Genomic DNA, 26,422 nt, shown 5'->3' on the forward strand with positions numbered 1-26,422 from the left:
GTCTGTACCTAGTATGATCTAACCAGGGTCCACAAAGTTAGGTGTCACCATTGTGACACTGGCACAAGTGTCCCTATATGCCTGAGCCATCTTTCCATTTATAAAAGGTGTCTGCCTGTATTTGCCCAAAGTATTGGGACTTGCATCAGGGGATATATCCATATCCCCTGTACAGACAAGGACAGCCTGAGTGAGTGTGCCAACTAAGTTCTCATACCCCTCAGATCCCAAGGTTAACCCAACTAATCCCTTGGGAGGTGCACTACCACTGCAGACTGTACTAGGGGGTGCAGGTGCCTTAGGGGCTGCAGTGGCAGGAGTTTGCCCTCCTTTCTTGGTGCACTCACTAAACCAGTGAGTTTTACTTTTACAGTATTGGCACCACCTTTTAAACTGGCCTTCTTGAGTCTTCTTTTTCTGCTGTGAAACCTGACCCCCACCCTCTTTGGTTTGTTGGGGGCCTGTCGAAGACTTCTGGTCATTTTGCTCATTCTTAGTATTACCCTTTTGGTCTGCTTTCTTCTGACCACCCTGGTTCTGGCCCTGGTTCTGCTTAACCCTTGTTCTGACCCATCTGTCTGCCTTCTTTCCCAATTCTTGGGGAGAGGTCAGATCCGAGTCAACAAGGTGCTGATGCAACAACTGGTTCGGACAATTGTTTAAAATCTGTTCCCTCATGATCAGATTGTACAATCCTGTATAATCAGTAACCTTACTGCCCAGCAACCAGCCCTCCAAAGCCTTAGTGGCACAATCCACAAAATCAGACCAATCCTGAGACTGAGTTTTCTGGGTATCCCTGAACAGCAACCTGTACTGCTCAGTGGTTAGGCCAAACCCATCTATCAGTGTGTTTTTCAGGACTTGGTAATTGTTAGCATCCTCATCTCTAGTAGTGAGGAGCTTATCTCTACCTTTGCCGTCAAAGGAGAGCCACAAGACAGCTGCCCACTGACTCTGGGGGACGCACTGGACAGTGCAGGCCCTCTCCAAAGCAGTTATCCATTTGTGGATATCATCCCCTTGTTTAGAGGGGGGCACTATCTTACTCAGGTGTCTAGTGTCTAAACTCCTGTCCTTTTCTCTAGGTAAAATGCTGCCACCAGTGGGATCTACAAACAAAACAGGTGATGGACCGAATGTGGATCAATGTCACACATTCACCCCAGTCCAAAGATCTGGGCCCAAATCCATCGTTTTTTTGCACTCCACACCACCCTGGGTTAGACAATGGCGATATGCAAATCAGCTCTGACCCTGTGCCCTATGGGAACAGTCCAGTCCGAACTACAAAAGCCATGTCCTTCCCAGAACGGAATCAAGCATCCAGGGACCGGACCGGTTTCGAGGTAACACCTCTCATCAGCCCGGCTAGCTTGACTCCAGTGGTGTGGAGTGCCTGGGACCCACGTCTGGGCATCCCCAGCGCACTTAGGGCGGCAATTGCAAACAAAACAGGTGATGGACCGAATGTGGATCAATGTCACACATTCACCCCAGTCCAAAGATCTGGGCCCAAATCCATCGTTTTTTTGCACTCCACACAACCCTGGGTTAGACAATGGCGATATGCAAATCAGCTCTGACCCTGTGCCCTATAGGAACAGTCCAGTCCGAACTACAAAAGCCATGTCCTTCCCAGAACGGAATCAAGCATCCGAGGACCGGACCGGTTTCGAGGTAACACCTCTCATCAGCCCGGCTAGCTTGACTCCAGTGGTGTGGAGTGCCTGGGACCCACGTCTGGGCATCCCCAGCGCACTTAGGGCGGCAATTGCAAACAAAACAGGTGATGGACCGAATGTGGATCAATGTCACACATTCACCCCAGTCCAAAGATCTGGGCCCAAATCCATCGTTTTTTTGCACTCCACACCACCCTGGGTTAGACAATGGCGATATGCAAATCAGCTCTGACCCTGTGCCCTATGGGAACAGTTCAGTTCGAACTACAAAAGCCATGTCCTTCCCAGAACGGAATCAAGCATCCGAGGACCGGACCGGTTTCGAGGTAACACCTCTCATCAGCCCGGCTAGCTTGACTCCAGTGGTGTGGAGTGCCTGGGACCCACGTCTGGGCATCCCCAGCGCACTTAGGGCAGCAATCGCAAACAAAACAGGTGATGGACCGAATGTGGATCAATGTCACACATTCACCCCAGTCCAAAGATCTGAGCCCAAATCCATCATTTTTTTGCACTCCACACCACCCTGGGATAGACAATGGCGATATGAAAATCAGCTCTGACCCTGTGCCCTATGGGAACAGTCCAGTCTGAACTACAAAAGCCATGTCCTTCCCAGAACGGAATCAAGCATCCGAGGACCGGACCGGTTTCGAGGTAACACCTCTCATCAGCCTGGCTAGCTTGACTCCAGTGGTGTGGAGTGCCTGGGACCCACGTCTGGGCATCCCCAGCGCACTTAGGGCGGCAATTGCAAACAAAACAGGTGATGGACCGAATGTGGATCAATGTCACACATTCACCCCAGTCCAAAGATCTGGGCCCAAATCCATCGTTTTTTTGCACTCCACACCACCCTGGGTTAGACAATGGCGATATGCAAATCAGCTCTGACCCTGTGCCCACAACACTGGAGTCAACCTAGCCGGGCGGATGAGAGGTGTTACCTCGAAACCGGTCCGGTCCTCGGATGCTTGATTCCGGTCTGGGAAAGATATGGCTGTTTTAGTTCGGACTGGACTGTTCCCATGGGGCACAGGGTCAGAGCTGATTTGCATAAAGCCATTATCTGACCCAGGGTGGTGTGGAGTGCAAAAAACGATGGATTTAGGCCCAGATCCTTGTACTGGGGTGAATGTAAGACATTGATCTACATTCTGTCCATCAAATTGTTTTTTGTAATTTTCTCCCTGAGTGTACTGGGGTAGCTCAGACGTGGGTCCCAGAGCCTCCACACCACTGGAGTCAAGCTAGCCGGGCTGATGAGAGGTGTTACCTCGAAACCGGTCCGGTCCTCGGATGCTTGATTCCGGTCTGGGAAAGATATGGCTGTTGTAGTTCGGACTGGACTGTTCCCATGGGGCACAGGGTCAGAGCTGATTTGCATAAAGCCATTATCTGACCCAGGGTGGTGTGGAGTGCAAAAAACGATGGATTTAGGCCCAGATCCTTGTACTGGGGTGAATGTAAGACATTGATCTACATTCTGTCCATCAAATTGTTTTTTGTAATTTTCTCCCTGAGTGTACTGGGGTAGCTCAGACGTGGGTCCCAGAGCCTCCACACCACTGGAGTCAACCTAGCCGGGCGGATGAGAGGTGTTACCTCGAAACCAGTCCGGTCCTCGGATGCTTGATTCCGGTCTGGGAAAGATATGGCTGTTGTAGTTCGGACTGGACTGTTCCCATGGGGCACAGGGTCAGAGCTGATTTGCATAAAGCCATTATCTGACCCAGGGTGGTGTGGAGTGCAACAAACGATGGATTTAGGCCCAGATCCTTGTACTGGGGTGAATGTAAGACATTGATCTACATTCTGTCCATCAAATTATTTTTTGTAATTTTCTCCCTGAGTGTACTGGGGTAGCTCAGACGTGGGTCCCAGAGCCTCCACACCACTGGAGTCAAGCTAGCCGGGCTGATGAGAGGTGTTACCTCGAAACCGGTCCGGTCCTCGGATGCTTGATTCCAGTCTGGGAAAGATATGGCTGTTGTAGTTCGGACTGGACTGTTCCCATGGGGCACAGGGTCAGAGCTGATTTGCATAAAGCCATTATCTGACCCAGGGTGGTGTGGAGTGCAAAAAACGATGGATTTAGGCCCAGATCCTTGTACTGGGGTGAATGTAAGACATTGATCTACATTCTGTCCATCAAATAGTTTTTTGTAATTTTCTCCCTGAGTGTACTGGGGTAGCTCAGATGTGGGTCCCAGAGCCTCCACACCACTGGAGTCAAGCTAGCCGGGCTGATGAGAGGTGTTACCTCGAAACCGGTCCGGTCCTCGGATGCTTGATTCCGGTCTGGGAAAGATATGGCTGTTGTAGTTCGGACTGGACTGTTCCCATGGGGCACAGGGTCAGAGCTGATTTGCATAAAGCCATTATCTGACCCAGGGTGGTGTGGAGTGCAAAAAACGATGGATTTAGGCCCAGATCCTTGTACTGGGGTGAATGTAAGACATTGATCTACATTCTGTCCATCAAATTGTTTTTTGTAATTTTCTCCCACCAGTGGGATCTAGCCCACTTAACTTTTGCTCTCTAGCTAGGGCAAGTCTTTCTTTGGCCAGGGCAAGTTCTTCCCTTTCAATCCTCAGATTGACTTCCCTCATCTTAGCTTCATGCTCTCTTCTCTGAGGGGATGTCATCCCTCTGTGAGAAGAGGTCTGAGAGCCATTGGTTCGAATGGATCTGTTAGAGCCTCTGGATAGACACCTAACTCGTCCATTCCCAATGTTAAGCCTGCCTGAGAGTGGCCCTGGGGGTCCCCCAAATCCATTCTCATGCCTGCTTAAGTTGGTCCTGGTTAGTCTACTGACTTCTACCTGACCCTTGTCTGCCTCATCCCCTGACAACTCCTGATCCTCTTCCTCCCCTTCACTAACTGCTGCATGGAGGTTGAGGTCAGGGTCCCCAAGGGATCCCTCTAAGGGGGGCATGCTCCCATCTGGATTAGAAGGGTCTGTGTTAGCAGTCCTTCTGGCATCATAAGTCTCTAAGAGACCAATCAGAAAGGGAATTGTAGGGTTAGAACCCTGTTTTAGCTTCCTGGATGTACAGATTTGTCTCATCTTCTGGAAGCTAAGAGCAGCATATCGTGAAGTGACCTGTGGAGGGTCCACTGACACAAGGGGGGCTTCTGAGTTCCCTCCTTTGTCCGACATGCTTCTAGTGTGGTGTAAGTGATGCACCTACCTACACTATTTGTTTGCCTACTGATCCCTTGCTAAGAGTTGTAGTCAGGGTGTGCTAAGCCCTGTTGAACTACAACAGCTGGTTCAGTAGAACTCAGAGTATTCTAAGCTAAGTTATATGTACCTTGGTACTTATGTGATCTTTCAAATGATATTCTTAGGATACGTGTGGTGAAACAACAGCAAGCTCAAATCCCAACCGCTGCTCACCAATGTGAGAAGTTGGCCTGATATGCAGTGCTCACTATTCTAGTGATCACTATGTATCAGTCCAAACAACCCTTATTGATGATTGGTTGTAAGTCAACCGTAGACCAGCTATCCTAGTAGCATGGACAAGAGCAGTCTTTAGGCTAGACTCGAAAGGGCGTGTTAAGCCAGCTGTTATACCATCACATATACCCCTTGAACACCAAGTGAAAGGACACCACACAAGTTGTTATGAAAATAAAAGGATATTTATTTAGAACACAACAACCCTGGACTCTTTATGAGGACAGGGTGCTAAGCACAATACAAAACTCTTATGAAAATACTCAAAGTCGCACAATTTACACAAATGCCCGAGGGGCTCGAAAAACCATATACTACAAAAGTGGAATGCGAAATTACTAGCAGGTAAGTACTATTCTAATAGACTTTAGGATCGCTAGGACTGGACTACTGAACCTTCAGATTACTAGCAGGAGGCCTAGGGAGATCGGGTGCAGAGTGTGCACTCTCACGCGGTATGCGGGACAAAGTCTATGGAGGCTAGATTTCGTAAAGTTAGTGTTATCGGATGAATCCGACTAGGTAGAGCTGAAACGAAAAAGGATCTGGACCCTTGAATAGTGAGGCTATGCTGGAGCACCGAAATGCTGAGGTTACCTAGCCCAGGGGCTGCGGCTGCATAGGTCTGGAAAGACGTCGGGAATCCTCGTTGCAGTATATGGAGCCTGAAAGAAGAAGTTGCTGGCAGGCGACCAGTGGAGAGATTCAGAGGGATCCAAGCCTGGATTGGTGATGGAGGATACCTGTAAGCAGAGGGGACCAAGTTCTGAATCACTAGCCAGTGATTAGATGGGCACCAGGATGGCACCGGATGGAGTCACCTTGACCAGGTGAGTGGGCGATGCTGGGCTCTGCAGTCTCACAGACCAGGAGGCGTTGTCGGCGACCAGGATGGAGGTGCGAGCTGTCCCACGAAGATATCTGCTGTCGACGTCGCTGGACCCAGGATTGGGGCAACAAGTCTTGGCAAATGCAAGCCCACGCGGTGGACTTAAAATGGCGTCTGGAGTGGACCAGGAGAGTCCGGTGTGCTCCTCTGTTGGAGGGGAGCAAGGGGCAGTCTGGAGCAACCAGACCAGTGGTGGTGTCGTCGTGGAGCGTCGTCAAGAGGGGCACAAGCCAGCAGGCAAGTAGCCGGACAACGCAGTGAGGAGCAAAGAGCAGAAGGGCCCCACACAGATCTGGTGGATGCTGGGGGACTGGACTTCGGTGCAGGAGCTGCTCAGGGTTAGGGCTTCTCGAACCCCAAAGCACTCACTCGAGGATCCCGCGGCGGTCGTGCTGGATAAGCGTCGTGCAGTTCTGAAGATGGCCGGTCCCTCGAGATCTCGTCACACCCACGGATCTCAGCTGGGCTGATGATGTAGGTAGAGGTCAGAGGTGCCAGGGAAGCCGGGTCTCGTCATGCTGGTCGGTCGGATTCCGGAGGAAGGACGTGCAGCAAACCGCAGTGTTCTTAGATGGTGCCTGCGGGTGCAGGGTGACTACTCCTTAGTCACAAGGGAGAAATCTTGAGAAGAAGTCTTGAGTTCCTTTCGTAGAAAGTAGTTTCAGGATTCAAAGATGATCTAATTTGGAAGGGGGCCCACTCCTATCTTTATACTAAGAAAAGGGGCTGGCACGTGACTAGGTCCTGCCCATGGGTGGGACCAGGAAGGGGGGTGGTAACACCCCTCTCCCATGCCGGACTTTCCCCAGCTCAGGGGCTGGTGTGCCCCTGGAACTGGTTCTAGCCGGCAGATGCATAGTGAGCACCGCGGTGCCACTTGCAGTCACCTTCCTCTAAAGCCCTGCCTACCCAGGATACACAAAACCCTGTCTGGGATGGTGCTAGCACCGCCCCTGACAGGAAACCCTTTGTCCAGGCCTCCCTCGCTGGAAGGACTCCCAGCAGCAGGAGGTCAGACTTGTGTCTGTGGTGGCAGCATCCATTTTGTGATGCTGAGGCTTGAGTTAACTTTAACCGGGGTTCACAGTTACATACATGTCGTGTCCCTTTAGAAGGGTGGAATGCTAACCCGTCGCCAGAATTGGCGAGGGGTTGGTATTCCAATTCGTATGACACCTTACTCGACATGTTTTGATAAAGCGATACCAGAGTTGGCATATAACCGCGAGGATTATAATGCACTTAAGAGTATATGGTATGCGTTATCATGGAACAGCTATTAGGACTTGGTTCCGCAAGCTGCAAATGGGCTCAGCTCATGCCAGAGCACCATCTCACTTGATTCCAAGCACTCTGCCTTCAGGATTGTTAAGGCCTGCCATAGGAGTGACTGATAGGAATCTATGTGTCCATTTTAGGGTTAGATATAGGAATACTATATCTAAAGCAAAGGGTGATTACACCACCTTGCCCCAGCTGTCGTGCAGCCAGTTGTGTCAGATTTAGATGGCCAGCCAGGGGTCCTGGCTCCCTTCCTTTTCACACTTTATAACAACGGCTTAGAAGGAGCCATGTTGGAAGGGAGCCAGGACCTCCCTCAAATCAAACATCGGCGGATCCCTGCTCTGCTCTATGCGGACGACGCAGTGATACTCGCCCGCACCCCTCTAGAGCTCCAGCAGGCTTTGCGTAGATACTTTAAATATATGGGCAACCTGGACCTACACATAAATATAAAAAAGACCTTTGTGATGAATGCGGGTCCGGGTGGAAAAAGGGCAAGGGGCATTTATTTAAATAATGTGAAAGTATTAACAACCCCCCAATACCCATATTTAGGTATCATAATAGATCAAAAATTCAATTGGAAAGTCGCAATAGAGTCAAGAAAGTCTCACCTTGTTAGGGCAAACACGGCTCTTATAAAGTTCTCAAAGAAATTGGGAAAACGCCCTCCAGTTGAGCTCACACAGATTTATAGAGCAAAGTGCCAATCGGTAGCCCTGCATGGGGCAGGAATATGGGGGCATGCGGACAAAAAAAATTTACAAACAGCGGAAAATGTCTTCTTGCGATTTCTCCTTGTGACATCTAAGACAACATCAACATTTGCCTGCCACATGGAGTTGGGGTTACCATACATATCAGACCTAGCCAAGATACAGCCATTACTTCTATGGCACCGTGTCTGGACAACGGTTGAAAATGATCTCACCAAACAAATGATATTAGATTGCATGGGCCTGGAACACTCAGATAAAATTACGTGGTTATCTTATGTAAAAAGTTTTTTTAACGACCTGGGTCTGGAAAAATTGTATTGGGAACCGTCCACGGCTAGTTCCATATCGAGGAAGAAACTAAAAGACATTGCACTTGCTTACTTAGAAGAACGACGTTTGATGGACGAAGTTCATAAACCATCAGTTCAACATTGTATAACTGTACAAACTTCCCTTTCAATTGAGCCCTACCTAACCCACAACTTTACAACATACAAAAGATTTCTCTTGATTAGGTTCCGATTGAATAAGTTCCACCACTTAGTCTCTTTCCCTGAAAATAACAACTGGGACCTGGAGTTAACACCTTGCCCGTGTGATGAGTCTTCTAACCAGTCTACGATTCATACACTCTTTGTTTGTAAATACTATAGTGGGCACAGGAAAATCTGGTTGATTCCTCTATTGAAAGTAATGGGATTTAGGCGTTGTCATCCAGCCTTGTTAGCACTACAGTTCTTGACCAACGAATGGTCATCGAAGTACATAGTACAGTTTTTAAAATGTGTCCATCGTCACCGTCTTAATCTGTAATTCCCACAAAAGGTTTTTTGCTGTGTCAACTATGTACCCTTTATGCGAAGGCGTCCTCTTGGACAATATGCTGTAATGGCTCAAAATGTTTTTTAATTTATTTTGAACTAAACAAGGGGTTCGCCCATTTTATGCTTTTATTCTTAAAGGTTTTTATATCCGGCTTTTTAAACTTGTATTAGGAAATGTATTGACTATTTTAGTATTTGAAATGAATTTTGTATTGTAAAATGCTTTTATGGTTTTTTCTTTTGTCAAAAGTCGAATAAAGAAATACTTACTTACTTACTTACTAATGTGGGAACAGAAGGTTGTGATGTGGGCGAGCAGTCCAGGAGAGACATTGCTCCGGTTTATGGTGATAGGGAGAAGCTGAGTTGGGAGAACCAGGGGAGGGGGGAATGGAAATGTAGTCATGATTAAAGAGTGGGGGTTTGGACTCATAAACTGATCGATGAGTAGATAGGGGCCATGGTATTGGTCATTTTAGGGGGTTCCGAGATAGCAAGTGTCAGGGTTTTTCCAGAAAGGGTGTCACAGATTCATCAGTGCTGACAGCTGGGGCTTAGCACTTTCACCCATTCTTTTTAATCTACTCCCCTGGCAAATGCATTGAACTCAGCAAAAATTCTATATCATCTGTATGCGGACGACACCCAACTGTATATGAAAATCTCCTCACCAGAAGACTTCATCTCCCTCAACGCTATTCCACAGAATACTCAAAGTTGTCTCACTGGCAACCACCTCTTGCTTAACACCAAAAAAATGGAATTCCTTCTCATCTCCCCACCAAATCACACACCCAAGATAGACTTATGGTTGAAACATCTAACTTCCTTTGACTGTGCTCCGCACATCATTGACTCCCTGGGAGTCACCTTAGACAAACACCTGAACATGCAGGCGCAAATCACTAATGCCACCAAGGGAGCTAATCACCAGATGAGTATACTAAGGAAACTTAAACCCTTCCTCCCACAAACCGACTTAAAAATGGCGGTATAAAGCCCTAGTGCTGCCAAGATTAGACTATGGAAACACCACTCTATGCAGTCTCCCTAAATACTGGCTGGCCCCGCTGAGGGCATCGCTTAACGCAGCGGCCAAACTGGTATCAGGAACTAAAACATATAACTACATCTCTCCGACCTTGAAAGTTCTGAACTGGCTGCCCTTCGAGGCAAGAATACACCTAAAGATCGCTTGCAAGACCCATAAAGCCCTGCATAGCAATACCCCCAGTTACTTAGCTCTAAAGCTAGAGCGATCAGGAGGATACAGACAACTGCGAAGTGCGAGTTCACTACTACTGAAACCACAATCCTTCCATAAAAAGTGAACTGGTTGCAGGGCATTCTCAGGGATTGCACTGAAGATTTGGAACTCCCTACCTCCAGTGGTACGTGGAATCTCTTCCTTTACCTCCTTCAAAAAAGAAGTAAAAATGCTTCTAATGAACAGATTCACATCCTAAGACTTTCATTCTATGTTGACCTCTGGTCACCAGAGCGATCAATATATATTATTGCCTACATCTTTTGTATTGAGGAGAATACCAAATGTATGTTTACTACTTCAACCGCCTAATGTTTAATAACTGTACATTGTGAAGCATTCTGATTCCCTCGTGGATCATTTTTTGTTGCTCCTAGTCACCCATGCTATCCATACACTGCTATCTATATTGTAAAGCGCTCTGATACCCTTGTGGGTCATGTTCGCGCTATATAAAATGTTATAAATAAATAAATAAATAAAGTAAATATTCAGAGGTAAGGGGCAGAGATGAGGTGAAGGTGTTAGTATCAAGTCAGTAATCTGATGAAGGTGGATAGGGAGGAGGGGAACAGGGTGGAGCAATACAAGTAGTGGGGAGAGGGGAGGATACAGAACGAGGTACCCGTGGGATGACTAAAGGGCTAGGATGAGCTTGTGTCAGAGAGGAAACTTACTTTATCACAGAAAGTTTGATGAGTGAGGAAAATTTCATCAAGTAATTCTAGGTTGTGTTCAGATGCTTGGATGAGGATAATCCCATGAATATAAAGGGAGATGGTTGCCTCTGCTCGGCAAACAATAGAGGGAGTTACTGAGAGTCTTAGACCGTGGGAGGCTTTAGTGGACGCAGTGATCCGGAGCAGAGAGAAAAGGGCTTCCATCCATTGTGCTGGTCTTTTAGTGAAAAAGATAAGGTCACTTATGGTAGCGCCTTTATTCGTGCTGACATAGGGGGTGGAAATAAGGGTTTCTGGGAGAAATTTGAGAAGCCTGTGTTTGAAGTTCTTGAACACGCTTTTAGATAGTTTAGGGGGTATATGATAGTGTAGGAATTACAGCCGTCTGTAACCAGTTTGGAGTCTAGTGATGTTCGAGAAAGGGAATCCATGGCCAAGGGCTCCACATTTCCTGAGTGGAAAGCGGGGAGAGACTGGAGTACTACATGCTCACGCGGGTGGGAGCTGAGGGGAGTTGAGGAGAATGGGGTATGGTCAGAGGAAGGAAGGAAGGAAGGAAGGAAGGAAGGAAGAAAGGGATGAAGCAAATCATGGGGTGGCTGCAGGAAAGTTCCATGACTCCGTTCTACAAAGACAGCCCATTAAACAGCAGCATCATGACAGAAGACGTCCAGAGAGAAGAAGATACTCTTTCTGTTTTGGGCTTCCCAGCGTTATATGCATGCGATTACTAGGTGGAAAACAGCAAATCCTGAAGAGAGGGCCCAGCTGCGAATAGAAAAAAGGGAAGTTGAAATACATTAGGTCAAACTAGATTATGCAATTAGGAAGATAGAATCCGAATTTGAGGGATAGAGGGATAGGATGAACAGTGGACTAGGATGCACTTGGAAATTAGATAGACCGAGCCAGTCTGGAAATCTAAGCAGAATTAGTAAACAACATCATTCTAAGATGGCCTCCACTGTGGAAATACTTTGAAGCTACAGAACATGATTGTCCTTCTTTCATGTCCATAAGAAGGACATGCTAAGTCCTATGTAAATATCTAGAGTCCTAGAGTCTTAGAGGCACCACCATTTTAGATTGGGCAGGGACTTTATAAGGGGAGAGGGTCGATACATGATGCAGGGCCTACAAGCCCAGATAGAGCCCCTTTTACGCCACATGGCTACCAAACACAATCAGCGCACAAAATGCCCCTGTAATCAGGCCTTGAGATAACAGCGAGGGGAATCCTCCTGAAAAAAGAGTTAGTAGTGAATGAAATGAGTCACCTCCATGAACAATAAGATTTGATGTGTGGCACAACATCCTGTTGTCCACCTTGCTGTCTTGAGTCTTCCTGATCCATCTCTTACTCTAAGAGCTGTTCTTGTTTTAACAAAACCTTGACCATATGCATCTACCTAAAGCTGTAACTAGTGTATGCGTGCTGTGTGAGCGCCCTTTTTAGCTAAGTTACTCTATGAACACCTTTGCTGAAATAAATAAGATGTGGAGTATTCAAAGGAACTGTTATGCAAATATCTGTGTATGGTTAATTGTGTCTTAAATATGTCTTCATACGTTTCAACAATAGTAATAAATGAGATGCTTTTACAATCAATTAAAAATTGTATATGCACATTCTGGTATTTTCCTATCAAGTAATTTAAATCTTTTTACATCCGACAGAAAACAATCCTTGATTGTACAAAATGCTTAAGAATAAGGAAGATAATACTGTAAATCTGCAAAAGCAAAGTCAGAAACATTGAGTTCCAGTATTCAGGAAAACATAAGTGCCGACAGAGGCAGCCGAACCTGAACATAAACTGACAGATCTTTGAAGTACCGTCAAGGGCAATTCGGTGATTCTACGAGTCTCAGCTGTCGCCTCCGTGCCTCAAGATGAAGAATTTACCCCCTAGAAAATTAAGGCAACACTGATCAACCACTTTTTGTGTAAACATGTCCAATACCAGCTCTGATCATGCGGTGGTTACAGCAGTACTTTGCTTCCTAAAGTGATATCAGGCCACCATTCAGTGCTAAAGGTGTATTGAATGGATCTTTCAGGCCATTCCACAGCAACCAGCGAAAACCACAGTTAACTGAAAGTTAAAAGAAATGGGGGATCTGCTATATAAAACACAGAGTATATTTACCAAGACTAAAACTGCATCAGAGAACACACACAGAAAAACCATACAAATGCAATGAATGTCTGAAGTGCTTCAGTCAATTATCAGGCCTAAACAAGCATCAGCGAACACACACAGGGGAAAAACCCATATCATTGCAGTGAATGTGGAAGTAGTTTTATGGAATTATCAAAACTCATGAGTCATCAGCGAACACACACTGGGGAAAAACCATTCAAGTGCAATGAATGTGGGAAGAGCTTTATATATTTATCAGGCCTAAAACGGCATCAGAGAACACACACAGGGGAAAAAACATATCCTTGCAGTGAATGTCCGAAGAGCTTTAGTCTATTGTCAGGCCTAAAACAACATCAGAGAACACACACAGGAGAAAAACCATATCCTTGCAGTGAATGTCTGAAGAGCTTTAGTCAATTAGCACACCTAAAACAGCATCAGAGAACACACACTGGAGAAAAACCATATCCTTGCAGTGAATGTGGAAGTAGTTTTAGTTCCTCTTCAGGATTAATGTATCATCAACAAACACACACAGGGGAAAAAACATATTATTGCAGTGAATGTGGAAGTAGTTTTATAGAATTATCAAAACTCATGAGTCATCAGCGAACACACACTGGGGAAAAACCATTCAAGTGCAATGAATGTGGGAAGAGCTTTATAGATGTATCACCCCTAAAACTGCATCAGAGAACACACACAGGCGAAAAACCATATCCTTGCAGTGAATGTGGTAGTAGTTTTAGTTCCTCTTCAGGATTAATATATCATTAACAAACACACACAGGGGAAAAACCATATCATTGCAGTGAATGTCTGAAGAGCTTTTGTAGATTATGGTACCTAAAGGAGCATCAGAAAACACACACTGGGGAAAAACCATTCCAGTGCAATGAATGTGGGAAGAGATTTTGTCTCTCATCAGTCCTACATAGACATCAGCGAACACACACGGGAGAAAAACCATACCATTGCAGTGAATGTGGAAAGAGCTTTAGTCGATTATCACACCTAAAACTCCATCAGAGAACACACACAGGGGAAAAACCATATCATTGCAGTGAATGTGGACGTAGTTTTATTACATCTTCAACGTTAAGGATTCATCAGCGAACACACACTGGAGAAAAACCATACCATTGCAGTGAATGTGGGAATAGCTTTTGTCAATTAACAAACCTAAAACAGCATCAGCGAGCACACACTGGGGAAAAACTGTAGTGCGGTCCCTAGTGTCACGCTATTATTTGCTAAAGTTAGCCTGAGGTAGCAACCATTTTATCTACGTGTCTTTTTATTTTTGCGCACAACACTCTGTATCTTCTTGTGCAAAATACCTTTGTGCCCACATGAGCTCATATTGTTATAGTTTGCTCATTGCGTACAAGGTCGATAAACAAGCCACTGTGCGTTCCACTTCTGGTCAATCCGCACTACCTAGACATAACATTAGGCACTTCTTTGCACGATTGAGAAATGCTTGCATTTTACTAACACGCAGCAGCTTTCCAGAGACAGACGGAAGACTAGAGCCTTGCTGAGCCTATGATGTAACCTTACTCCTACGTTCTAAGATGAGGGGTTCCCCAGAATTGGCCTGAGATCTTCTTTTATATAATATACATATTCCTACCAGGGGAGGGTGGTCTAGGCGCTAGAGCCGTAATATCCACTGGTCATTCAGAATGATCTCTCCCTTCTTATTTTATGGTATTGTAACTTTGATCATTGTTTTTATCTTATGTATTATTCTTCTGGTGCTAGCTCATTGACTGCATTGTAGAACTACGCACAGAGTTTGTTAGTTGAAAAATAAACACTTTAAACTTTACATAGACTCTGCATTGTTTGGTGTGGACAAGCACAGGTAAGTGAGCAAAAGGGTGTGCATTGCTACGACGACTCTGAGAGGTCGGGAGTTCCGTGTTCTGGGTTTGTCTAAGCATTAGGTATCTTCGGATGGTCTGGGGAGATAATGAGATACTATAGCTAGTCAGTCGAGGGATTGTGGGTTCTTAGGTGTAAGTGCATTACAACGAATCTTGCACTAACGGCCCATTTTCTTCTGCATAGTTCTGTACATCAGCAAAGACACAGGAGAAAAGCCATATCATGGCAGTGAACGTGCAAAAAGCTTTTGTCAATCTTCAAACCCCCGCAAAAAAAGCGAGCATCCCGGCATCAACGTAAGTGTCTATTCTGTGCTATTGTTGATTTCCCTACAGCTAGGAAAAACAGGAAATATCAGGAACCCATTGGGAGGCTAGCACAAAGTGGACTAAAAGTAAAGAAACATTCTTGGTTTTTATTCTGTGAGAGAGTTTTAAAAAAAGAAATCCAAGCACATTACAAAACCTCGCATTTCATTAGCGACAAAAAAGTTAAAATCTTAAAGAAACTTGGCCCTACGCCTGGCTAGGACAAACCCAGGCAACACAAGCTTATTTTGGAACTAGCAAGCACAAAAAACCTTAAAATCATCTATATACAGGGACAAACAAATGGCGTCTGATCAGTTCTGGCTGAAGCTGGATCACGCAAGCAAGAACTCCAACACAAAGTTATTCTGGTCTCTAGTTAACATGGGTCCTATATGTAGAAGTGGGCATGGTAGCGCACATATAACCTCAGAAAAATGGACTCCGTTTTTATCTAAACATTTCCGCGACAACTCAAACAGGGGCAGTCAATCTAGCCCCCCATCAACTAATTTAGAGTTATTACCTTTTGAAGCCAAACGCATTGGTAAGACCGAGCTTAACAACTTAGCTAATAATGTCCTGGAAGCAAAAACATTTGACAGAAAAGAGCAAAGCGAAGACCCACTGACGGAGACAGTGATAACACCAGAAGTGCTAAAAAACAACATTGCCCGTACAATCAGGAAAGCAAGGTCAGAAGGAGCTCCTGGGCCTAACGGTCTTCCTCAAGCCCTGTTTAAATCAGACGTAGATTTGTGGTCGGACCTCTTGGCCCCCCTGTTTTCATACTTGAGGCTAAACCACAACATCCCGGAGTACTGGAATCACAATCTATAAAAGTGGAAAGAGAAATGACCCTAAGAACTTCTGAATGATAGCTCTCCTTGACATCAAATCTAAATGCCATGCCAGTATTTTGCTGGAAGAGCTGTCGGCCTGGGCCAAATCAACAAAGCGCCTTCCCTTTAACCAGACCGGCTTTGTGGAGAACTCCGGAACAACTAGTAACCTACTTGCATTATCTGTTTTGATGGAGAAAGCGGGAGTCCAAGGTATCCTACTTCACTGCTGCTTTGTGGACTTCAAAGCATCTTTTGACCGGGTGCAGCAGGGCTGTCTGTGGCTAAAAGTTAGAGAACTGGGGCATACCTCCGGCCCTCTTAAAAGCCATAATTTAACTTCATTCGAAAACCTGGATTAGAATAAAGTTGGGAGGTGGGTGCCATGTCTCAAGGAAGATTTCGACCAATAGCGGTGTCAAACAAGGCTGCGTGTTGGTTCCACTCCTTTTTAACTTGTTTATTTCAGACTTATTTCCTTTACTTGCCAATGTCAATTCTCATCCCCCTCAAATAGACGGACCCCGCATTAGCAATCTGTAATATGCTGTCGACCTTGTGTTACTGAGCCATACAAAAGTAGGACTACAGAGGTTACTTGATCAGCTGCTCCCCTACACAACAATAAACTCCCTTGAACCGAATTCGTCAAAAACAAAAATAATTTATTTTGGGAAGCAGAAGCAGCAGAGAGGTGGGTGGTTCTTTAATAATAAATCCATTGAAACAGTATCTCATTACAAATATTTGGGATTTTTTGGGACACCAGAGGCTCGTTTGTAAAGCAGAAAGAGGCAGTAAGGGCAAAAGACTGGTCACGCAAGGTAGCTTCAGCAAAACCTTCGAAACAACTACTTGGCCCAAGCCTTACCCCATTGCTAAAGGTGATGAAGGCAGAGATAACCAACTCCCTATCATATGGGCATGAGATCATGATGGGCGCATTAATTACCGCTCTAAACAAATTAACCACCAACATTTTTAAACGAGCATAGCGCCTGCCAAGATCCTCGTCACCAGCTCAAATCAGACTTGAACTTGGACTATTAGACCATCATGGTGTGAGGCTGGCGCGTTTATCAAGCTTTGCAATAGACTGAGCAATTCCCGGGAAGGCAGCTTGGAGGTTAGACTTTGGAATTAAATATTGACCAGCCAATCTAGCCAAAAACATCGACATCATCTCAACCATTCCTTGCAGCTACTCGGCGTCAAGGAATACTGGGGAACAAATCCATCACAGCCGGCGTTAAAGACTGTTATTAAGAGGAGTGTCCAGCTATGGTCCTTTCATTCAGACAGGGCAAAACTGTCCGGAAGGAAACTTGCCTGGGCGATTATTTCTGACTTCAAACCAGGGGTTGAATAATCTTATTTATCATGCACGTTTGCACTTTTTTGGAAGTTAAAATTTATTGTCCTGAGATTGGGAGAATGGCCTTTTTTAGAGCATTTACTTAAATGGCGGCCCCCAAATGTCAGTACCGAATGTAGAAAATGCGGTTACCACTGTGAAGCAATGGAGCACATAGCCTACATGTGTCCCACATTGCTCAATGACAGAAGGAACTTACTGCGTGGTGAATGGAACAAACTCGTAGCTCGTACATGTCGCCAGGCGATAATAACCGCCATGAGCTCTGAAAACACAAAGCTGAACATTCGTTTCACCAAATTTGCCACCAGAGCGGCCAAATCACTGGGCAAATAAGCGGCCACAAACCTCCCTTTTGCTGGCTGCACCATAACGCAGCCCCACGATGACTTCATTAACATTTGATCACCCAGTATAGTTTATTTGACCATTTTTTTTACCTTATACTAATTGTTCTTACTTACTTACGGCATGAAAATGTATGTCTAAGCCTCCCTCTTCAGCTTTTTAAAGTAATGCTATGATTGTCTTGTCAACCAAGGCTTTTAACTTTTTAGGCAATCAGTCATGAGCCGGGCATTTTAACTACACCTCACTTTTTAGCAAGATTAACACATCTTTTTAGCACTAATTGTGTCTTTTAAAAACAAATTCCTTGTATACATGAATTACACGATTTTAAAATTGTTGTGGGTTTAGTAATCACACAATAAAACTGAATTTGAATTTGATCATTTCCATCCTTCAATTAAATCCGAGGAGACAGAGAAGTTGGTTTTGATCTCGGCAGACAGGTTACTCCATCACAATGGTGACAGATATTCCATCCCTCGAAATATGAATTCCGTTATATCCAGTGGGATTAATATTTCGGCGTATAGGATATTTGTCACCTTTGTGATAGAGGATCCCGTCCGCCGATATCTAAATTAGGCCCTTGGTTATTTACAGGTTTCTGAGAACTTGACGGTCAAGTAAATATTGATCTTAAACAGCAACGAATTCTAGAACTTAAAAAATAGAATACAGAACTCTACTTTACAGTTCTGGACCCTTGGCTTGGAAAATAAATCTATTTTTAGAACAGAAGGAACATGGATAAGATTCATTCTTGACAGAAATAATATTCTGTCTTTGTGTTTACAAGCAAAAAGAATCCCTCCTTTTATATAAACCCCGCTGGTGAATGGTGCCCTCTGAGCAAATAGAGCTCCTGCTGTGTGAAAGACCGGCCGAGTATTTCACTCCAGAAGAGTGCAGGATCAATAATGAAGGTCGTGGAATCCGTCGGGTCTGCCACTGGCGTGAATTCGACTCTGTGAATCAGCGCAATCGCCTTCGACCTTGCCGTCCGGGAGGGGAGCGAGGATCTGGCCATGGCATCGCACAGCTTCTCCCACTGCCGGCCCCGCGTATCGGGCGCAAGCCCGTCAGCCCTGGAGGGCACTCGGTGAGAGGTGGCCCCGCTTGCAGCTGTTTCCGCTTTAAGCTTTCCGAGGACGGAGGTCCATACCGGCCTCCGTGAACTGCAAGCAATTTAATGAGACCAGCGGCGCTCGGATCAACCCGTCCGGTGTGCCTGCGCTGTGCGGCGGCCTGAAGTGCTTTTCCATTGGCTGCCCTCGTGGGCCACAATTAGAGGCACCCATTGGTGGTTACGCCCGCTGCACCTCCAGAAGGCGCTGGAACCCATTGTCTGTATTATACCTCTGTGGACGCTTTCCTCTGCGTGCTCAACGGGCGACCAACTGATCTCTGTGGCGGCAGATTCAGCCTCCCCGCAAACGATTTGGCATCCCTCTTCACGCCACTCCATTCAGCGCCTGATCAGGGCTCAGTGACTCCTGTAGGGGTTGGGGGCCCTGTGACTGTGTAGTAGGTGACTGGGAGCCAGCCGCTGCCAGTTTGATTTACAAGGGGCTGATAACGACCAAAATTGAGCACAGATTACTACAGCGGCAATATTTGACTCCTGCCCCGAGGGTCCTGACTCCCCTGGCCTTGCTTTGGTCCTCCGATTCAGAAAAGGGGGTGGTGATGAACAGAGTGTCTGAATTAAGCAGACCACTCTTACCCAGTCCAAAGATCAGGGCTTGATCCATCACCGTTATTTATCTCACTGCACCATCCCAGCTCAGAACCTGGCTATATGCAAATCAGTCTGTCCCTGGCCCAGTGCATCATGGGAACAGGGCAGACTAAACTACCAAGCCAATTCTTCACCAGAAAGGAGACAAGCTACCGGGGACCGGTTTCTGGCATTCCAGCCGTCTTCGGCCCGGCTTGCTTGAATCCTGATGGTGCAGTGAGAAAGGGACTCATTTCTGAGTATACCCTGCCACACCTATAGTGGCCAAAAACGATTCAGAAAAGGGGGTGGTGATGAACAGAGTGTCTGAATTAAGCAGACCACTCTTACCCAGTCCAAAGATCAGGGCTTGATCCATCACCGTTATTTATCTCACTGCACCATCCCAGCTGAGAACCTGGCTATATGCAAATCAGTATGTCCCTGGCCCAGTGCATCATGGGAACAGGGCAGACTAAACTACCAAGCCAATTCTTCACCAGAAAGGAGACAAGCTACCGGGGACCGGTTTCTGGCATTCCAGCCGTCTTCGGCCCGGCTTGCTTGAATCCTGATGGTGCAGTGAGAAAGGGACTCATGTCTGAGTATACCCTGCCACACCTATAGTGGCCAAAAACGATTCAGAAAAGGGGGTGGTGATGAACAGAGTGTCTGAATTAAGCAGACCACTCTTACCCAGTCCAAAGATCAGGGCTTGATCCATCACCGTTATTTATCTCACTGCACCATCCCAGCTCAGAACCTGGCTATATGCAAATCAGTCTGTCCCTGGCCCAGTGCATCATGGGAACAGGGCAGACTAAACTACCAAGCCAATTCTTCACCAGAAAGGAGACAAGCTACCGGGGACCGGTTTCTGGCATTCCAGCCGTCTTCGGCCCGGCTTGCTTGAATCCTGATGGTGCAGTGAGAAAGGGACTCATTTCTGAGTATACCCTGCCACACCTATAGTGGCCAAAAACGATTCAGAAAAGGGGGTGGTGATGAACAGAGTGTCTGAATTAAGCAGACCACTCTTACCCAGTCCAAAGATCAGGGCTTGATCCATCACCGTTATTTATCTCACTGCACCATCCCAGCTGAGAACCTGGCTATATGCAAATCAGTATGTCCCTGGCCCAGTGCATCATGGGAACAGGGCAGACTAAACTACCAAGCCAATTCTTCACCAGAAAGGAGACAAGCTACCGGGGACCGGTTTCTGGCATTCCAGCCGTCTTCGGCCCGGCTTGCTTGAATCCTGATGGTGCAGTGAGAAAGGGACTCATGTCTGAGTATACCCTGCCACACCTATAGTGGCCAAAAACGATTCAGAAAAGGGGGTGGTGATGAACAGAGTGTCTGAATTAAGCAGACCACTCTTACCCAGTCCAAAGATCAGGGCTTGATCCATCACCGTTATTTATCTCACTGCACCATCCCAGCTCAGAACCTGGCTATATGCAAATCAGTCTGTCCCTGGCCCAGTGCATCATGGGAACAGGGCAGACTAAACTACCAAGCCAATTCTTCACCAGAAAGGAGACAAGCTACCGGGGACCGGTTTCTGGCATTCCAGCCGTCTTCGGCCCGGCTTGCTTGAATCCTGATGGTGCAGTGAGAAAGGGACTCATGTCTGAGTATACACTGCCACACCTATAGTGGCCAAAAACGATTCAGAAAAGGGGGTGGTGATGAACAGAGTGTCTGAATTAAGCAGACCACTCTTACCCAGTCCAAAGATCAGGGCTTGATCCATCACCGTTATTTATCTCACTGCACCATCCCAGCTCAGAACCTGGCTATATGCAAATCAGTCTGTCCCTGGCCCAGTGCATCATGGGAACAGGGCAGACTAAACTACCAAGCCAATTCTTCACCAGAAAGGAGACAAGCTACCGGGGACCGGTTTCTGGCATTCCAGCCGTCTTCGGCCCGGCTTGCTTGAATCCTGATGGTGCAGTGAGAAAGGGACTCATGTCTGAGTATACCCTGCCACACCTATAGTGGCCAAAAACGATTCAGAAAAGGGGGTGGTGATGAACAGAGTGTCTGAATTAAGCAGACCACTCTTACCCAGTCCAAAGATCAGGGCTTGATCCATCACCGTTATTTATCTCACTGCACCATCCCAGCTCAGAACCTGGCTATATGCAAATCAGTCTGTCCCTGGCCCAGTGCATCATGGGAACAGGGCAGACTAAACTACCAAGCCAATTCTTCACCAGAAAGGAGACAAGCTACCGGGGACCGGTTTCTGGCATTCCAGCCGTCTTCGGCCCGGCTTGCTTGAATCTGATGGTGCAGTGAGAAAGGGACTCATGTCTGAGTATACCCTGCCACACCTATAGTGGCCAAAAACGATTCAGAAAAGGGGGTGGTGATGAACAGAGTGTCTGAATTAAGCAGACCACTCTTACCCAGTCCAAAGATCAGGGCTTGATCCATCACCGTTATTTATCTCACTGCACCATCCCAGCTCAGAACCTGGCTATATGCAAATCAGTCTGTCCCTGGCCCAGTGCATCATGGGAACAGGGCAGACTAAACTACCAAGCCAATTCTTCACCAGAAAGGAGACAAGCTACCGGGGACCGGTTTCTGGCATTCCAGCCGTCTTCGGCCCGGCTTGCTTGAATCCTGATGGTGCAGTGAGAAAGGGACTCATGTCTGAGTATACCCTGCCACACCTATAGTGGCCAAAAACGATTCAGAAAAGGGGGTGGTGATGAACAGAGTGTCTGAATTAAGCAGACCACTCTTACCCAGTCCAAAGATCAGGGCTTGATCCATCACCGTTATTTATCTCACTTCACCATCTGGGACATGAACAGACTAATTTGCATACAGCCAGGTTCTAAGCTGGGATGGGGCAGTGAGCTAAAAAACGGTGTTGGATCTAGCCCTGATCGATTGACTGGGTGAGAGTATTCTGCTTAATTCAGAAACTCTGTCCATCACCACCCCTTGTTGTTTAATTATTTTGTCCACCATAAGCGTGGAAGGGTATACTCAGATGTGAGTCCCTTGCTCATTGCACCATCAGGATTCAAGCAAGCCGGGCCGAAGACGGCTGTAATGCCAGAAACCGGTCCCCGGAAGCTTGTTTCCTTCCCAGTGAAAGAATTGGCTTTGTAGTTTGGTTTGCCCTGTTCCCATCATGCACTGGGACAGGAACAGACTAATTTGCATACAGCCAGGTTCTAAGCTGGGATGGTGCAGTGAGCTAAAAAACGGTGTTGGATCTAGCCCTGATCGATTGACTGGGTGAGAGTATTCTGCTTAATTCAGAAACTCTGTCCATCACCACCCCTTGTTGTTTAATTATTTTGTCCACCATAAGCGTGGAAGGGTATACTCAGATGTGAGTCCCTTGCTCATTGCACCATCAGGATTCAAGCAAGCCGGGCCGAAGACGGCTGTAATGCCAGAAACCGGTCCCCGGAAGCTTGTTTCCTTCCCAGTGAAAGAATTGGCTTTGTAGTTTGGTTTGCCCTGTTCCCATCATGCACTGGGACAGGAACAGACTTATTTGCATACAGCCAGGTTCTAAGCTGGGATGGTGCAGTGAGCTAAAAAACGGTGTTGGATCTAGCCCTGATCGATTGACTGGGTGAGAGTATTCTGCTTAATTCAGAAACTCTGTCCATCACCACCCCTTGTTTAATTGCTTTGGTCCTCCAGCAAGGGTCCCTATGCTGCTGAATTGACCTCTGTCTGCAGTCTCACAGATCCTAGTCTTGCTGTTTCCCTGGTCTGGTAGTCTCCCGCCGGAGGCAGAGAGCGGGATGCAATGGCCACTGCGAGGGGCCCCAGGCTATCCTCATTGCAAAAACTGTCCAAATTTGCCCATTCCACGTCAGATGAAGCAGAGGGGAAGCAGGCTTGCACAGAAGTGATGCAGTAAACTGAACACCGGACTCTGACATTGCTGGACATCATGGAGGCTATCCGGGGAGTACGCACAGCACTGGAACATAAGATTGACACTGTTTCGATCGACGTCAACCTCATACGCACCGATCTGAGAAACACGGGGGAGTGAGTCAAGGCAAACAAAGACTCTGTCGCAACACTTAAACACTCCACGACGCAGCTGGAGATGACAGTCAAGCAACTGCGGACCAAGACGTCGGACCTTGAGGCTCGGCTAGAAGATTATAAAGAGTGCGCGAGAAGAAACAACACGCGCATCCTGGAAGTTCCCGGATGGGCAGAGGGACAGGCCACAGAACTATTTGTTGAATACCTGATTCAAAACCATCTGCAGCCTTGCTCCCTCTCCAATTACTTCTCTGTCGAGTGCGCCCACAGGGGGCCTGGAGGCCCTCAGAAGCAGAGTCCTCCGCCACTTCCCATCCTGGCACGGCTCTTCAACTTTCGTGACCGGGATATTATCCTTCAAGCTTCAAGAGTTGGACCGCCTCTCAAATTTGAGAACTAAAGCATAACCTTTTTTCCAGACTTTACCTATAAGGTGCAACAGAAATGCCGCTCCTTCCTAGAAGTGAAATGGGCACTCAGCGGCCACAATTTGAAGTATGCCATGCTTTTTCCAGCAAAACTATGTGTGCAATCAGACTGAGGTTCCGTGACAATTGTAAGTGGTGCTTTCGACTCGCACGAATATGGTCGAGTCTGGTATCTATGAACCGCAAATGACGAGTTTAGTAAGTGTGCGCAGTTTCGCTGTGCTAAACTTAAACCGTTCGTTTGTTATGTGGGTTTTTCAGCTGTACCCACGGGTTCCATCTTAGATACGGCATCCATTTTGTCTCTTGCCCTCAAGTAGCCAGCGAACGGACGCTGTCCGCTTCGCGACCCTGGGACTCCCAAGATATCTGCGGAAGACACATGTTCTTTGTGAGTGTCTTTATGACGAGGGGGATGTTACTATAAGGCAGATGGCGCCGCTCAAGGCTCATCTTGCCGCACGGACTTATTGTCTCAGCCGTGCATCCCATTAGGCACGTCCCTTTGATGCCTGTATCTCGTGTTTCCCGATACCTCCCCTTTTACACCCTTTCCGATCTCCCCACTGTCTCCATCTTCCTCTGCACCTGTCTTTGTTCCTACTTCGATCTGTTTATTACCGATTGGAATGCACTAATGTTGGGAAGATGGGTTTTTACAGTTGGGAACCGCCAGATGTTTCCGCACTTATGTTCCGGACCTCATGTGTATCAAAGTGACCAAAGCGACCCCTCTGGGGGATGATGGTGGGAACCGGGCCATAAACTTTTGTGTTCAATGTAACCCTATGGGGAAATTGTGTATAAAAGGAGCGATCCACAGAACCAATTTGAAGCAGTCTCCCCAAGTTGCACGTGGTGTACTTGTCGTGACTTCTGTATTCCCTGCAGTAAATAAACCTTGAATCTTTGACGCCGAAGGAAGTGTCCCGTGTCTCTGTGATTCGTACGCCGGAGCAGGTTACCCACGAAGGTTTCAGGTGTTGTGCCCTGGCACCGCTGGGTCCTACAGAACCCAGTCCTTCAGTTGGCGCCCAACGTGGGGCTGCATCAGTGGTACCGATCCAAGCCCGACGATCGTGAGGAACTTCGTGTGAAATCTCCGAGGGAAGGTGCACTCCGCTTCATCGATCCTGTTGTCGAAATAAGTGGCCCGAAGACTTTTCCCGCGAAGATTCCCGCCTCCGGACGGCTGCGACGGACTGCTGCCCTGACTGTAGACCTGTTTTGGCGCCTGGCGTAGACCTTGGTATAGCGAGACGATAGACGGGCCTTCCTGGTGACGCCATCGATCTTTGAGTTAAGTATTTGTGGGTCGCTCCCACAGTTCTTGGTTGTTGACACTTTAGCGAGTGTTTTTGTTGTTAACGCTGTGTGAGTGTTTTTGTCGGTGACACTTTGCTAGCGTACTTTGTTGTGTTGTTTGACGACTGCAGCCGCCAAAAACCGAGGGTTTTGTTCTTTGCTGGGACTTGGTAAATCCCGTAACCCTTGAAGTTTGTGAAACTCGGCTAGTGTGCAAGATGCCTGGTCGTAGTACTTTGCTTAGTTGTTTTAGACCTTGTGGTGTGGATTCCCGACTGGAGGATTCATGTCCGATACCTCCGGTTGGAACTCCTACTTATGACCTGTATAGCAAACATGGGCTAGGCCCGATTACCTTTAACGATTATTGGATTAAATATACAAAGAAGGACGGCGACCTTCGTTGGCCACCTCATGGTAGCTTCGAGGCGCCGATTTTAGATAATTTAGAGATTAAGTTGTTCGAACGAAAATCAAGGCCGGCCATGTTTGATGCCTTTCGGTTGTGGCGCAAAGAAGCCCGACAGAAAGAAATCAGACAGACTAAACGTAATCAGCGAGATAATGTTGCTACTATAGTGAAGAAAGCTGAGCAGTTTCAGCGTGATAAGGAGGTTAAGGATAAGGAAGTGTTTGATAGATTACAGCGTATGACCATAGATAAATGTTATCCTGCTTTGCCTACGGAGTCGGAAAAGAAGGAAGAGGCAGTTGAGGATCCCTTAATGTCTTATCTTATGAAGTCGCCACCTCCGTACGTGCAGGGTACAGCAGCTGCAGCTCCTGTGGTTCCCGCTGCACCTATTCTTCCGCCTATTCTTCCTGTGCCTGTTCCTCCGCCTGCTCCTCAACCTGCACCCGTTCTTCCGGCTGTTCCTGCTCCTTTGCCGGTTTCTATCCCTACTGCTCCTCCGCTTCCACATACTCCTGCTCCCGCTGCTGCTCCTGTTTTGTTAACTCCTGCTGTTGCTACTGTTTCTACTCCTTCTCTTGTTAGTCCTGTGTCGTATCTTTCTCCTTCTACCCGTAGTCGTAACTCTCCCCTTGCTGCTAGTTTCTTTCATTCACTCGGACCTGTGCATGGGTCCGCTGGTTCTGATGGTCCTCAGAGACGTAGTCAGCTTCCTGGAAATAGAGAACGCGTTTGCGCTATATAATATGGCGATGGGTTGGATGGTAAATCCTCTTAGAAATCCG

Source organism: Lissotriton vulgaris, chromosome 1_1, assembly GCF_964263255.1.
Source record: "Lissotriton vulgaris chromosome 1_1, aLisVul1.2, whole genome shotgun sequence".
Taxonomy (NCBI): Eukaryota; Metazoa; Chordata; class Amphibia; order Caudata; family Salamandridae; genus Lissotriton; species Lissotriton vulgaris.